Consider the following 12,281-nt stretch of genomic DNA (forward strand, 5'->3'; position numbering starts at 1 on the left):
AAAGGATGAGTTTGTGTCCTTTGTAGGGACATGGATGCAGCTGGAAACCATCATTCTCAGCAAACTATCACAAGAACAGAAAACTAAACACTGCATGTTCTCACTCATAGGTGGGAATTGAACAATTAGATCACTTGGACACAGGAAGGGGAGCATCACACACCGGGTCCTATTGTGGGGAGGGGGTTGGGGAAGGGATAGCATTAGGAGAGATACCTAATGTAAATGACGAGTTAATGGGTGCAGCACACCAACAAGGCACATGTATACATGTGTAACAAACCTGCACATGTACTTAAAGTATAATTAAAAAAAAAAATTGATGAATTTGACTTAATTAAAATTAATGTTTTTATGCTACAGAAGACATCGGGAAGAAACTAAAAAGAAGACTGCAGACTGGGAGAAAATATTTGCTAATCATGTGTGATAAAGGACTTGTATCCAAAACATGTAAAAAATTTTAAGTAAACAATAAGGCGAACAACCCAACTTAAAAACAAGCAAAAGAACAGAATAGACACTTCATCTGAAAAGACATGATAATGATTAATAGCCACATGTAAGCACAGTGAGCATCATTAATCATTAGGAAGATGCACATAAAAACACAATGAGATACCACAATGAGATTACATCCCCTGGAATGGCTGCAATAAAAAAGAAAATATATAGTGTCTAGGATGTGGAGAAACAGGAACTCTCATATTATATATTGTTGGTAGGAATGTAAATTGTTAGCAGCCACTTTGGAAAATAGTTTGGCTATTTCTTTTAAAGTTAAACCAACTTACCATATGTAGTAAGGTTCTCCAGAGGGACAGAACGCATCAGGTGTGTGTGTGTGTGTGTGTGTGCGCGCGCGCGTGCGTGCATGTGTGAAGAAATTTATTTTAAGGAATTAATTGGCTCATGCAGTTGTGAAGTCTTGGTGTGTCTGATGGAGGAAAGCAGCAAAGGCTGGAGACTGAGGAAAGAGTTGCAGTTTGAGTCCAAATGCAGTCAGCTGGAAAACCAGGAAGAGCCAATGTTGCAGATGAAGTCTGAAGGGAGTCTGTTGGGGAATTCCCTTTTGCCCAGGAAGGTCAACCTTTTGTTCTATTCAGGCCATCAACTCATTAGATGAAGCCCCCCCCATATAATGGAGGACCATCTGTTATACTCAAAGTCTAACAATCTAAATGCAAATCTTGTCTAAAATTACTCTCACAGAAATGTTGAGAATAATATTTGACCAAATATCTGAGTGCTGTGATCCAGCCAAATCGATACATGATTTTTAATCATTGTGCCATATAAACTCAGCAATTCTACTTCTTGGAATCTGCCCAAGAGAAATGAAAACATATGTTCACACACAGACTTGTATGTAATTGCTCTTGGCAACATTATTTATAATAGATATTAATAAAAACAAGAAAAAATCCAATGTCCATAACCTGGTAAATGGATAAACAAAATGAGGCATATCTACACATTGGAATACTATTCACCAATGAAAACGGAAAATATTAATATATGCTGCAGCATGGATGAAACTAAAAAATACTGTGTTGAGTGAAAGGAACTAGACTCAGTAGACTACATATTATATGATTTCACTTATGAAATTTCTAGGAAAGGGAAACTGATTTAGTTAGCTAGGAGATTAGAGGGGAACTGGGGATAGGAGCAGGAATTGACTGCATATGGACTCAAGGGAATTGGGAGAGATCATGGAAAACTGGATTGTAGTGATGATTGCATCCATTTAGTCCATTTTGGTTTTCTATAAATGGACTAAAACTTCATTAAACTGTCCACTGTTCAATGGACAATGTTTAATTTTATGGTATATACATTGCACTTCAATCCATATCAAAATTATAAAAGTGGTACAAATGGAATAAGGATGGGACACATATTACATCTTATAAAAGCTATATTTTGCCTGAGGTGGATCACAGATTTTGTTCTAAGTGCTCTAAGAAGACATTTCTCAAAATGAAATTTGTTTTCTATTCACAAGATCAAAATTTATCAATATTTTAGAAGCCTAATAATTATAATTCAAAGGAAAATATATCCTTTTTGTTACAGTGCAGTGTAATCAAGTCTGTCCTTAAACAATATCCTCATAGTAAATAACTGAAGACTCTCTTCTGAAGACTTGTTTCTTGAGCCCCCTTTCTGTACAATATGGTAGCCTAACATCGAAGGCACATTGATAAATACAGCCCTGTGGGGTGAATAGGGAGGAGATCAGCAAAAGTACAAGGCCAGGAATGCTAGTCTTTGGTCGTATGACTCAGTCCCAAAAATGGAGCTACAAAAGACCTCGAGTAGCCAAAGCAACATTGGGAAAAAGAACAAAGCTGGAGTCATCACACTAGCTGACTTCAGATTATATTACAAAGCATTTCCAAACCTCAAGAATAGTATAAATATCCAGACACAGGAAGGTCAAAGATCATGCAGCCTACCAAGACTGAATCATAAAAGAACACCTGAGTACAGCAATAATGAGTCACAAAATTGAATCAGTAATAAGAATTAGTCCATCAAAGAAAAGCCCAAACCCTGATGCTTTTCCTGCTGAACATTTAAAATAGAAATAATGCCAATTCTCCTCAAAATATTCCAAAGAATATTAACCATATTAACCAGTAGTAACCAAAACAGCATGGTACACATATAAAAACAGACACATAGGACAGTGGTACAGAATAGAGAACCCAGGAATCCATGTATTTACAGCCAGCTGATTTTTTGATGAACATGCTAAGAACATACATTTGGGAAATGACATCCTCTGAAATAAATGGTGCTAGGAAAACTGGACATCCATGTGCAGAAACTAGATACCTGTTTCTTACCAACATCAATTCAAAATGGATTAAAGACAAACTATGAAACTATTAGAATAAAACACAGGAGAAACACTTCATGACACTCATCTAGATAAGGTTTGTATGGGTAAGATTCAAAAGCACAGGCAAGGAAAGCAAAAATAGACAAATGGGATTACATCAAACTTAAAGCTCTGTACAGCAAAGGAAGCAAAAGAGTAAAGAGACAACCTATAGAATGGGAGAAAATATTAGCTAACTACACATCTGACAAGGGGTTAACATCCAGAATGTATAAGGAATCTAAACCACTCATTAGCAAAAAGCAAGCAAACAATTGGAATGCTAAAGTGGGATAAGATCTGAATAGATATTTCTCAAAAGAAGACATACAAATGGCAACAGGTATATGAAAAAATGTTCAACATCACTAATCATCAGGGAAACGCAAATCAAAACAGTAATGAGATTATCATCTTACCCTAGTTAGAATGGCTATTACCAAAGAGACAAAAAATAACAAATCCTGGCAAGGATGTGGAGAAGAGGGAACTCTTAATTTACACAGGTGGGGAGAATGTAAATTAGTACAGCCATAATAAAAAACAGCATGGTATTTTTTTTAAATATTAAAAACAGAACTGCCATATGATCTAACAGTTTCACTATACTGGGTGTATATCCAAAATAAGTGAAATCAGTATGTTGTTGAAGAGATATCTGCCCGCCTGTGTTTATTGCAGCACTAGTTGCAATAGGCAAGATATGGAATCAACCTAAGTGTTTATTAGTGTGTGAATGGATAAATAAAATATGTCATATATACACAATGGGATACTATTCAGCCATGGAAAAGAATGAAATTCTGTCATTTGCAGCAAACATGGATGAACCCAGAGGTCATTATATTAAGTGAAATAAGCCAGGCATCTCATTTATATGTGGAATCTAGAAAAGTTTATCTCATAGAAGTAGAAAGTAGAATAGTGGTTACCACTGGCTGGGGAAGAGATAGGAGAGATGAAGAGAGGTTGGTCAACAGGTGCAAACCTACAGTCACATAGGAGGAATAAGTTCTGGTGTTCTATGGCACAGTAGGGTGACTGTAGTTAATAATAACATATATTTCAGAATACAAGAGGGGCTTTGAATGTTCTCATCAAAAAATGACAAGTATCAAAATACCACACTGTATTCCATAAATATATACAATTTTTACGTGTCAAAAATAAAACTTTAAAAAGATATCAGTTTGGTCACACACATGTTTATGTAAACATAGTTTTTCATTTCACTAACAGTATTCCCTCTTTTCTATTTCATCACTTATCTCACATTGGTATTTTTTATGTTGTGTTTGAAAATCACTGCTATAGAGTACCATAAAGGGTCTTAATTTTGTATTTGTAATCCCAGTCTTGCTTCAATCATGAGAAAGTGACTAAATAACTGTGTTAAATGAACTGAAGGAGAGCCTGAGCATGAATCCTTTGGCTTGATTATCTATGTACAATAGTTTAGTAAGACGAAAATGGGTGGTTATAATTGCAATGATTTAGTTGGAGTATATTGTGTTTGGAAAATTGTTTGTTTTATAATATCTCAGAGAAAATTGGCCTCTCAGAAATAATTTTACTGTATAATGAACTTTGCAAATTGCTTCTGCAAAATCACTAGGTTCAGGCTTCTGCTTTCAGTTAGGTTGTAGAAGGTGGTAGTGGGACATTGTGGCTTCTGGAACAACTAAAAGAAAAAACAAATTACAAAAATCAACATTGTAATAATATGTTACTACCTAATAAAATGCCCCAATATTCAGTGGTGTGAAACAAGTGTCATTTAGCTCATGGGTCTATGGGTTGAAAATTCAGGCAGGTGTCAGCTTGGTGATTTTTGATTGCATGTCTCGTTGACTGAGATCATTGGGTGGTATTCTGCTCGTGGATGGAATGCTCTGGAGGATTCAAGGTACATATATACTGGGTGCCTGGGCAGAGGTGGAAGGCTAAGTCTACATGACCTCCTAGCATGGTAGTCTTAGCATAGTTAGACCTCTAATTATTGTGGCTTGGGGCTTCTAGAGAGAATTTTCCTGGAGATAGAAAGTGGACGCTGCCAGTGTCTTAAAGCCTAAAACTGAAAAATGGTACCATATCACTTCCACTATGTTCTGTTGGTCAAAGGAGTCACAGAGCCCTCTCAGTTTTAGTGAGATAAGTCATAGGCATGACCTTTCAATGGAAGAAGTATCAAAACATTTGTGGCCATCTTTAATCTGCCACAGTCCACTATCCGGTCACAAATGATTCAGTCTCTTTCTGTGTTCCTTATATACTCACCCACTTCCAAGAATCCCAAAATTCCTTTCCAACTCTTCTTTACCCCGAATCTTAAAGTTCAAGAACTTGTTATTTCCAACAAGTATACTGCTCAGGAATCTCCTCAGGTGTAGCTGAAGAGACACCTACCCAACAATACAATGAAGAAGCAGTCATAGAATAGCTGCAGTAAACATTTCCATCCACAAATAGGGAAACAGGAGACATACAGCTTCACTGGTCCATAGAAATTTTGATATCCTGATGTTAGTTCTTTTATTAGGCTATTCTTGCCTCCTGATAATGATTCTCCCTGGCTCCAGGTTTTGCTCTCTCAATTTAGAGTCATCCTTTTTCTGTAAGAAATAGTCATTTTTTGCAACTGAGTAGCCTTTTCAGCCTTTCTGCCTGGAGAAATTTGAGAGTCCAAAAGCCTGTTTTCATTTTGCACTATCTCTGTCCCTTTCAGCGCAAGCTGATGTAATATTTTTTAAAACTTTATGGGTTTCCTGTGTATCAAATTGTAGCCCACTCCATTAATCAGAGGCCCACCCACATTTATTTTAGAGAGGCATTTTTTTTCTTTCACACTGAGTCAAGGTATTTTGAAACAACACCCATAATATTCCTATGAACTTTTCTGTCTATTTAAGAGTCCAAAGTGCACATCATCAAGATTCTTGGAGGCGTTTTGCCTTAGAACAGAATCTAAGTGTCATACTCTTAAGATTCTTAGAACCAAACTAGATTCTTAGAACCAAACTAGATACGATTTTAGTTTTTCTGTCTCAGTAAGGTATTTTACAGCCATGCTATAGAGATTTTTAATCCTGAAATCATGTTTTACTGGTAGTAGGCCCCAAGCCTTAATGGTAATTCTGTAACTCTGAAGCTTTTTCTTTCTTTTCTCTCTAGAGATAATGGGGATGAGAAACTGTTTAGTTTTGAAAAGATCAAGTCCTGGTTCTTTGAAAATTTTCCTCCAAATTCTGCTTGAAAATGAAACAGTTCTTTCATCAGTTTGTGTATGCATAACTTATAGGTAGCTAAAAGAGACCACCACTTTGAACCTTTTGCCTAGAAATCTTCTTAGCCAAGTGTACCACTTTATGGGGATATATTTTTTCTTTTTCTTTTTTTTTTTTTTTTTTTTTTTGAGACAGTCTCACATTGTTGCTTGGGCTGGAGTGCAGTGGTGCGATCTTGGCTCACTGCAACCTCCGCCTCCCGGGTTCAAGCGATTCTCCTGCCTCAGCCTTCTGAGTAGCTGGGATTACAGGTGCCTGCCACCACGCCCAGCTAATTTTTTGTATTTTCAGTAGAGAAGGGGTTACACCATGTTGGCCAGGCTGGTCTCAAACTCCTGACCTTGTGATCCGCCCGCCTCGGCCTTCCAAAGTGCTGGGATTATGGGCGTGAGCCACCACACCCAGCTTATTTTGTCTTTTCTATTTCATGTAAGGAACAGTGTTACTTCCCACTGCATAAGAAGAGTTATTCCTGTATCCTCCATAAGGTTTTCATTAATGTTGTTCAAACTTTCACTAACAGTCTTCTTAAGTCACTTCCAGCTTCTGCTCACCTCTGGTCCCAAAACCAATGCCACATATTTTAAGATTTTATTACAGAATTCCACTTCCCTTTACTAGATTCTGTTATGGTTCTCTAATTCTGTGTAAGAAATTACCTAAACACATCCCCTTAAGACAACAGCCACTTTATTGTACCTCACAATTTGTGGGCCAGAGAAAAGGGCAGGCTCAGCCGGTGGTTATTTTTCTTCATGTAGCATCACCTGAGATCACTTGGTGGCCTTCAACTCGAGAATGAGCTCAGTGGGGTCTGGAGGATTGAAGACAGCTGTAATCACATTTCTGGCACTTTGGCAAAGATAACCCAAAACCTAGTTTTATCTGAGACTGTCAACCCAAGGACCTGCATATAGCTTCTCTACTATAACGGTCCTACAGTAGTTAGACTATGATGACAGTAGCACAAAAGACAGGAAGGAGGAAATAGATAAATTTTATTATGAAGTTTTTATATTTTGTATGTAAAGTGGTATAATATTTGAAGTTATGTTGTGGCAGGTTAAATGTGCATATTTTAAACATGAGAGCAATCACTAAAACTACAAAGATACAAGTATATTTATAATAGGCCAGTAGTGGAGATAAAATGGAAAACTAAAAAATATTCTGTTTCAAATATGGCAGAAAAAAAGGGAAAAGGGAACAAGAACAGATTGGGACAAATAGAAAATAACAAGATAATTCATTCAAATCCAACCATATAAATAATTACATTAAGTTTAAATGATCTAAATATTCTAAAGACAGCAATCATCAGGCTAGATAAAGTAGCGAGACCTAACTATACTGTCTACAAAATATTCCCTTCAAATATATACAAAGCTGTTAAAAGTAAAATAATCAAAAGAGATACCATGCAGATACTAATTATTAAGAAAACTGGAGGGAGGTATATTAATAGCCAATAAAATAAACTTCAAAACATGAGATAATACTAGCAGTATTGAGAAATATTTCATAATGATGTAAGAATCAATTAATTAAAAAGACATAATTTTAAATGTCTATAAGCCTAATAATAACAGAGCCTTAAAATACTTGAAGCAAAAATGGACAGAACAGAAAAGAGAAATAGATAAATCTATTACAGTTAGTTATCTCAACACTTCTCTTTCTCACTTTTCTCTCAATTGATAGAACAAGTAGGCAGAATGTCAGTAAAAAAAAAAAAAAAAGTCTGAAAGAGTACTAGGTGTAAAGTAGAAAAAATCAACATAACCAAAAGTTGTTTCTTTGAAAAGATTAACAAAAGTAATAAACCCCTACTGAGAAAAAAAAATGAAAGTTCAAATTAACAATATAAGAATAAACAGGAAACATTAATAGAGATCCAGGAAATATATAAGGGATAAGAAAATATTATGAACAATTTTATGTCAATACATTTGACAGTTTAATGAAATAAACAGATTCCTTGAAACAACTGTTTCTCCTCTTTAATATAACTAACTGCACTAACATTCTTATTCCATCTTCTCTTGAATTTGTTCCATTATTTAGCACTTTCCCTTGAAAAATACAACATAAAAATGACTCAAAAGAAGTAAAAAATCTCTGGGAGGCCGAGGTGGGCAGATCACGAGGTCAGGAGATTGAGACCATCCTGGCTTACACGGTGAAACCTTGTCTCTACTAAAAATACAGAAAGTTAGCCGGGCATGGTGGCAGGCGCCTGTAGTCCCAGCTACTTGGGAGGCTGAGGTAGGAGAATGGCATGAACCCAGGAGGCGGAGCTTGCAGTGAGCCAAGATCACGCCACTGCACTCCAACCTGGGCGACAGAAGTAAAAAATCTGAATACTGCTCTATCTGTTAGAGGTATCGACTCCTTAATTAGAAATCTCCCCACCTCTAGTGGCATTCATCAACTAAATTGGGTCTCAATATTAAGTCCTTGAGTGTGTCTAGAAATTTAAAACCACTGTAGCTGACGAGTTCTCCCCTCAACCCACCCCCCCCATAGTTTTCTTCATACTTTCCATTTATTTATTTTACATCCCTGTTGTTGGAGTTTGAAGGGACCAATTAATTATATCACTTTTTTATTCTTTCTTTTGAACTCTTTAAGAAGTAGACTTAAGATGAGAATGAAAATGTCAGTTTTGTTTATGGAGAAACTAGGTAAAAGAATACACCTAGCTTTGCATCTTGTCTTCCTACCCCTTCAAATTGGATAGACTTAACTTTTCCTGTAGTGTTTACTATGTAGATGACTGGACAATGTATTTGCATTTGGGCAAGCAAGTTCTGAGAGTCAGAGACTGATGACACATGTGGCCAGTCTTTTGCCCTTTCTCACCAAACAGATGTGTCAGAAAGAGGGAGAAAGGTTGGTGTTTTGTCACCTACAACTTAGGTGACGTCCTAGTCTTATTATGGTCCATTTTTCCAAGCAGTCATGCCCTCCCAGTTCAGATGGAACCCACAGTTAGTCCACTGCTGACTTACTTTCAGTTCCTTATGTTGTTTGGACCTTATGCTCTATTGTGAACAAGTTTTATAACTTTGATCTTTTCTCATACCTGTTTTCCCTTCTCTTCCCTAGAAATTTAAACCTGGCATTCAAAGGCTGTAATTTTTTTTTTTTTTTTTTTTTTTTTACCATGACATGAAGAAGCGTGGCGTTTACAAAGTCCTAGGTTTGAAAGGAGGCTTGATCTGTACCTTTGCTTACCAGTATCAATTCAAGGCTCGGCATGCCACCTTTGTTCACTAGTTCCTTTTCTTGTAACTCTTTCACTACCATCTCCCTTTTCTAATTCCTGTTACTAGTTGACTTCCAGGACAGTGCTCCAAATTCTTCAGTGGTGTCACCACCAGGCTTGAAAGTAATGTCAGCCCATACCATGTGACTATAATCTGTTTCTCCAAATTCATATTTTTGATTTTCTGATACTCAGAACTCACAGTGTTTTGCCAGCCAGAATTGTTTCAGTATCTTAAATACTGAAAGCCTCTCTTTTCTGTTTTCTTATTGTCTGGCAATTTTTTTCTTTTAAACTCTTAAATTCAAATATTTTTTTCTGTTCATATACTTTCTCTCCATCTCTTTTTCTCCATTCTCCTCCCTTTCCCTCTTTCCCTCTGTCTCAATAGATGGTCTTGCGATTGGGTCTGAACTCCCTCAGCTTTACTCCCTTACACACAAAATGTTTATATTCGTCACCCATCCTTTCCTCTATTTCTAACCGTAGAGAAACAACTGTTTCTCCTCTTTAACATGATTAACTGCACTAAAGCTCTTGTTCCCATCTTCTCTTGAATTTGTTCCATTATTTAGCAATCTCCCTTATATTTCTTCCTGTTACTAGCATTAAAAATGGAAGAAAAAAAAAAACCACCAATGATGAAAACCTTGTTAAAGATTCAGCTTCACTTTCAAAGTATGCCAGACTTCTTAGAAGACTAAAATTTATTGATTAATTCCACTTTTTCTCCTTTAAAAAAATTTGCCAATTATTGGAAGTCTTTGTTTACTTCTCTTGCCTTTCTGAAACGTATTCCGAAGGTTCCCAGGGACTGGTAAGTTCTTCTCAGTTCTTCTGCCCTGAAAAGACAGGACTGGGCACGTTCTTCTTTTGCTCTTCTTTCGTGACTTCATTGATAGATATCCGTATTTTGTGGAAGGCCCCTTCTGAAATAAATAAACCTTTTAGGAGATGTGCAAACTGTTCTATTGACTTAGTGCAGTAAATAAGACTACACGGATGATTCTGAAATGATACCTCCTTAGAGAAAATTTGTGTAAGATTTTTATTATAGGTTGGAGCTCCGAAGTTCTAGGACAGGTTATCAGAAATGAAGCGAGTCATTGGATTGGTTGATTTCTTAAGTTCATGGTTGATGTAAACAATGCATGGTTCTGATCGGAAAGAAAGGTCTATTGTGGCCTAAGAATCCTACGTTTGTAACCGTATAACTGAATGTTGGTGATGGTTTCAGATCTCAGTCTTGCATAATTGTTTAGGTGGTCTTTATGCTTCTCATTTTCAAGTATATCTTCAGAGAATTTTAAACTTTTTACTTTTATTGCAGTTACTCTGATTTCTTCTCATCTTGACTACTGTAGTAACAAAATGGATCTTACTGCTTTTTGAATTTTCTCATGGTAACTTACACTTGAAAACCAGAGCCATCTTTTACAATACAAATTTGAATGTGTTTTCTGCCAAACACCCTTGATGTCTCTTTATATATAAATAAAGCCCCATGTACTGACTCTAGCATGCAGCTTCTTACAATATAATCTCAGCCCCAAATCCCAGTCCTTATAGATCTCCCTCCCCATTTCCCTCTTTCTGTTTGTATTCAGTCCATAAGTCAGAGCCTTCCCACATTTTCCTTACAGTAATTAACGTACTCCAAAATCCCACAGTGCCTTGTGTCACTTGTAGCACTTACTACATCTACCTCAATATAGAGTTTTTCGTGTTTGCCTCTTATGGCGGTTTGTATTTCTTAAGGACAAGAACTGTCTCTTATTCAACTTCATGGCTCCCTGTTCCCTATGATACTGAGTAGGGCACAAATGCCAGCTAAATTTTAAATAATTCAGTTTAAATCAGGGTTAAATATCTAATAATATGTTTTCTAAAATTTTTAGGAGGTTGACATAAAAATAAGTGAAGACAATATATCTCCTATTTTAGAAGTCTTTGAGCACAGCTTGAGATTTTTATTTTAGATTCTCAAATTATACATAGTATCAGAACTGTAAATTTTATAGAACTTCGTATAACTCTTTTATGGTCTTTCAGGTGCAATCATCTGATTGGCTTCTATAAGGTACCTAGAAATTCTTTTTAATTTTGTTATTTCCACTGCATTTGTTTTCAGATAGAAATGAATGCCATTTCCCATCCAGTACTGAAGTGTTAAGTTAGAAGACATTTGCTAAGTCAAATCACTTCAGGTAAGTCTGCTTACATCTAGCTTGGTACCAGCTTAAGGTTTATTTAAAATGCAAAGAATTAAGTTCACTAACTTGGACATCTCAACTCTCAAATTTCTCGGCATATCTTCTAGTCACCTGGTATGCTGAATCACTGGTCTTGGGAAATAGTGGGAAAATGATTTCTTATTAAATTTCACATGTTTATAAAAATAAAATGTTCTGGCCAGGCGTGGTGGCTCACGCCTGTAATGCCAGCACTTTGGGAGACCAAGGTGGGTGGATCACCTGAGGTCAGGAGTTCGAGACCAGCCTGACCAACAAGGTGAAACCCCATCCCTACTAAAACTACAAAAATTAGCTGGGCATGGTGGCAGACATCTGTAGTCCCAGCTACTCTGGAGGCTGAAACAGGAGAATTGCTTCAGCCCTAGAGGCCGAGGTTGCAATGAGCTGAGATCATACCACTGTACTCCAGCCTGGGCAACAGAGTGAGACTCCATATCAAAAAAATAAAATAAAATAAATTGTTCAGTTTTAAACTCATGGTATTGTTTGTCTAAATGAGACTAACACATTAAAATCATCCTTGTATTTGTATCAAGTCTAGTTGAAAAGTCCTAAGTGCTAAACAATGCTTTTGTATTGTAGCT

General features: G+C 36.5%; 1 protein-coding gene across 7 annotated transcripts in view; it reads left to right on the top strand.

Annotated features, from left to right (window-relative positions):
- ZNF438 (zinc finger protein 438) overlaps positions 1-12,281 on the top strand; it is a 181,497-nt gene that overhangs the window by 75,120 nt on the left and 94,096 nt on the right. For 4 of the 7 annotated variants that reach the window (XM_011977317.1, XM_011977320.1, XM_011977315.1 and 1 more), the window contains one exon: positions 11,574-11,649. The exons of 1 other annotated variant lie outside the window; for it this stretch is intronic. The gene's annotated coding sequence lies outside the window, so the exon portion shown is untranslated. Of the gene's footprint in view, positions 1-11,571; positions 11,650-12,281 lie in introns of those variants that run through there. 2 more of the 7 variants (XM_011977318.1, XM_011977316.1) reach the window with 1 other exon arrangement.

Source organism: Mandrillus leucophaeus, unplaced genomic scaffold (genome assembly GCF_000951045.1).
Source record: "Mandrillus leucophaeus isolate KB7577 unplaced genomic scaffold, Mleu.le_1.0 Scaffold178, whole genome shotgun sequence".
Lineage (NCBI taxonomy): Eukaryota > Metazoa > Chordata > Mammalia > Primates > Cercopithecidae > Mandrillus > Mandrillus leucophaeus.